Source organism: Choristoneura fumiferana, chromosome 27 (genome assembly GCF_025370935.1).
Source record: "Choristoneura fumiferana chromosome 27, NRCan_CFum_1, whole genome shotgun sequence".
Lineage (NCBI taxonomy): Eukaryota > Metazoa > Arthropoda > Insecta > Lepidoptera > Tortricidae > Choristoneura > Choristoneura fumiferana.
In genome coordinates this window covers 1746588-1751193 of record NC_133498.1, presented here as the reverse complement: position 1 = coordinate 1751193, position 4606 = coordinate 1746588, and the positions used below count along the sequence as shown (strand labels likewise).

At 36.4% G+C, this 4606-nt stretch overlaps 1 non-coding gene across 1 annotated transcript; it reads left to right on the top strand.

The window, feature by feature from the left end:
• The first annotated feature begins 1773 nt into the window (after positions 1-1773).
• TRNAE-CUC (transfer RNA glutamic acid (anticodon CUC)) lies at positions 1774-1845 on the top strand. Its single transcript has one exon. It is a non-coding gene; the product is annotated as a tRNA-Glu (tRNA).
• The last annotated feature ends 2761 nt before the right edge of the window (positions 1846-4606 follow it).

Here is a 4606-nt window from a genome sequence, read left to right as displayed (position 1 = left end):
TTTCATTACATTATACTTTTTACTGTTGAACTAAAATAAAGTATGTAAAATACTGTTTTCAGCATCAACATTGCCTAACACTAAGTCAGTACAGCATAGTCACAATAGAGGTGGTTCAGAACGAATCTGCCAATGTAATTTTAGTTTTGATTCTGACGAGGTCTACGAGGCTTTTAAAAATGAAACCAAATTGATATGCTTTGCGAGAAGCACCCGAAAATTTTTCTTTAATACGCGAAGAGAAGAAAATACTGTTTATTTTACTAAAATACTGTTTTCCCTTCTCAGACGTAAATATACTTTATTTCTTGTAAAAGCAGTTGGCAACCCTAGTCATAGCCTAAATTGAATAAAGATATTGTGACTTTGTCTTTGAAGCAACTGAAGGTCTATGGGGGAAGCCATGTCAACATGTCCTACGGCTGACAAATTATGATGATGAAGAACGAGAAAGTCAATAACTATCCTTTCCTCGCCAGCATTGGGTCAAGTGCCTCATTACCGACGCCTGCGTAATATTATCCATCCATACTAATATTATAAATGCGAGTGTGTTTGTACGGTTGTCCGTCTGTCACGTCGAAACGGAGCGACGGATCGACGTGATTTTTGGCGTATAGTTTATGGGCCAGAGAGTGACATAGGCTAGTTTTTATCCCGGAAAATGTACAGTTCCCGAGGGAACAGCGCGCGATATCTGAATTCCACGCGGACAAAGTTGCGGGCAAAAGCTAGTGTACTTATATGTATATAAAATTTGTAAACGTTTCCCAACGATCGTGTCGTGACAGACCGTCTATGATGAATGTGAGCGTAACACTTTCCAGCGCCGTGACGCGCCTTCTACGGCTGGTTCTGGTTGTAGCACAGGTTGATGCTAAAACTAGAAAAATATACTAATACTTCCTTTGGAACACCAAACTCTATTAAGCACCAACATATATGTACACCTATATATACCAATAGACTAGTACTACCTAAAACTGTTTCGAAATTACGCTCAAGGAATTGTTACAATGTGGCAGTAAGGATCTTTAACAATATTCCACGACATATTGCTGACTTGAAATATAACCAATTTGTTAGAGCACTTTTTAAATGGTTACTCATAAAAAGATTCTATTGTATAAAGGATTTCCTATCCAAAAGGAATTGATCGAATGAAATAATATATGAATCCTAATGCATTAAGAGTGACATGTCAAATAATAATAATAATGATAATAATAATAGCTTATTTTCAGATAATTATCCATAAAATTGTTAGTGCATGGGCTTAAAATATGTTAGTAATAAATATATGTGTCTGCTAATAATGTTTAATCTCCATAAATTATTTAATGTTATAAGTTGCTTGGCCTACTTGGTTCTTAGTCGTTAATTATTGCATGAAATTAAATTTCAACTTTTATATTCACATGCTGGTGATGCCGCTACTCATTTTTATGTGTACCAACCGAACATCTCTGTAACCGCTGTTCAAGTGAATAAATATTATTTCTATTTCTATATAGAGATTTTTAAGGAAAACAATAGGCGGCCTTATCGCTTCAGAGCGATCTCTTCCAGGCAACCTTTACAAAAAAACGGAAATAAGGAATCGATATAATTATTATTTCAGTCATAAATTAAAGAGTACGTAAACGTTTGTTGCGCATATCTCTTTCGTAATCTCATAAAATGAGATAAGAGCCAGCGTGCAAGCGAAACAGCACGAATAAATTGAACAGGGGAGATTGAGAACTGATCGTTATTTTCGTCGCCTCATGCAACTCCGATATGGTCTAGTGGCTAGGATACCTGGCTCTCACCCAGGAGGCTCGGGTTCGATTCCCGGTATCGGAAGCTTTTTTTTTTGTTTTCTCAGTAGAATATTGCGAACCGTCACAAAGACATTCAGTAAAAAATATTCAGTTCAATAAAAATCGATATTTTCTTTCTACAAAAATTGACAAAATAAGAAAATCTAAAAGTGCCAAAACACTATGAATATTGTAATGCTGAAAAAGATTTTCAGATCGCCGGATTCAAACCATTTTCAAACCAGTCCATTCAAGTCATTAAAAAAATAGCACACTGTATACTGTATACACCTAAGTAATGCAGTAAATAAATTAATATTTACAGGTATAAAATATGTCAAAGGATTGTAAAACTTGTTACTAGTTTACAAGTTGCAAGCGGCAGCGATATACAAAACATGCGACTGAACAGCAGTGAAGGCGAGACGCGTTGCCGAGACAAGCTTTTTATTTAAAAAAAAACCGGCCAAGGGCGTGACGGGCACGCCCGAAATAGGGTTCCGTAGCCATTACGAAAAAAATAAGTAATATTTTCTAAGGATTTCGTATTTTATACGGAATCTTCCATAGTTTAGGTATATTTTATACCATAGGCTGCTATTTACTCTTAGGGGCTGTTTCACCATCCATTGATTAGTGTTAAGTGACGGTTAAATGTGCCGCCGTCTTCGTCTATTCGAACAAAACAAACAGAGACAGCATCACATTTAACCGTTACTTAACACTAATCAATGGATGGTGAAACAGCCCCTTAAACTACTATTAATTCTGAAGCAAACTTAGCCGTTATAGTTTTCCTAGAAAGTTTGATATACTTACTACCATCCTGAATTTTTGCAAATTTTTTCCGCCCACCGGTTTAGATTTTAGAGGGAGGGGGGGGACGCTCGATTTTAATGAAAATTTACACTTTAAAGTTGAATATTTCGCAAACAAATAACTGAATCGAAAAATCTACTTAGCAAACACGTAATGGTTTTAAAAGACCTATCCAACGATACCATTGCGAACGGATCGGATAAATCGGATTTAAGCGTTATCTTGCAAACCGAATGCTCATGTCAATGTTACCACAGCAGCACGTATACTAAACGTGATCCTGCAAAAACCGAATCCGCATAAAACGGGGACGTTGCCGCGGGAAAGGGTTCTTATACTATTAAATACGAGAGTGAGGGGGAGGGTACGAACTTCGATTTTCGAATTTCGGATTACGCCCTCAGCGCTAAATGCGCGCGTCGCGTGCGACGGATTTTACACCTGATGGGCTACTACGAAACTCGAAAATCAAAGTTCGTGTCGCACCGTTCCTTTCACTCGCGTATTAAATGACATAAGCGTCAGCGGGACGGCAACATACTAAGTTCGAATTTTGCATTTTGGGTTTGAGTAATTTAGTGTGTTCTTACAGCGTGGGGGTTGAGGAGCTGCATTTATTTTAAAATTTATGACGGTGGAAGCATTCTACACTTCCACTGAACGTAGATATAGTTTAGATATAGTTAGTGTTTAGTATTGTAACTAAGGGACCCCATACATCCCTGTATTTCTTTATTATTATTATTATTTTTTGTATTTTTTTTCTTTAATTGTATAATATAGTTTTTAAGTATTTTATTTGTAATTATATTTTTATGAAAAAATGACTTTCTGCCAAGTTTCTTGCGGCGCATTCTTCTTGGCAATGATGGTCTTTCCGAAAGCGCTGGTAGTTTAAAAAAATGACGTGTAAAAGTGCCCATTGCGGCCTATTTACTGAATAAATAATTTGAAATTTGAAATAAGTGACGGGTGAGCCAGTTAATTGTTTTTAGTTATTTTATTATTGATGTAGTGATTTTTTGAATAAATTATTTAATGTGCCCGCAACATCTTGTAGCTTGCCCCGTCGCACCATAACGGGCTAGCCACTCCGGATCAAATATGGCTAGATGTTCAATGGCAATGATTGTGACTGTGTCACATGGATTTAGGGTCCCGTTGGCACACGGCTGCTTTATAGTGATATTTTACCGTCTCTAAATTAATGAATTTTATTTAAAACTTTTTACGTTCATATTTTATAGTAACATACTACACAAATTAAGTTGTCCAATTTCAAGTGATACAAAAAAAAATAACGAACAAAATTAGTTCATTTAATGAAATAGGTTAATACAGATTAATCAATCATCCCAGCCTATATACGTCCCACTGCTGGGCACAGGCCTCCTCTCAGAACAAGAGGGCTTGGGCCATAGTTCCCACGCGGGCCCAGTGCGGATTGGGAACTTCACACACACCATTGAATTGCTTCGCAGGTTTGTGCAGGTTTCCTCACGATGTTTTCCTTCACCGCAAAGCTCGTGGTAAATTTCAAATATAACTCCCCACGACCCTCTGCTTGAGAGGCGATAGGTCAAACCACTAGGCCATCACGGCTTCTTACAGATTAATACTTGTAGTAAAAACTAATAATGAAAATCTAACGAATAATTAAAGCCTGATTTAGACCTGCAAGAAAAATCTTACAAGTTGCATTCAAAATTCAATTCAAAATTCAAAATTCAAAGATTTATTCAGTAAATGGGCCGCAATGGGCACTTTTACACGTCATTTTTTTAAACTACCAGCGCTTTCGGAAAGACCATCATTGCCAAGAAGAATGCGCCGCAAGAAACTTGGCAGAAAGTCATTTTTTCATAAAAATATAATTACAAATAAAATACTTAAAAACTATATTATACAATTAAAGAAAAAAAAATACAAAAAATAATAATAAAAGAAATACAGGGATGTATGGGGTCCCTTAGTTAAAATACTAA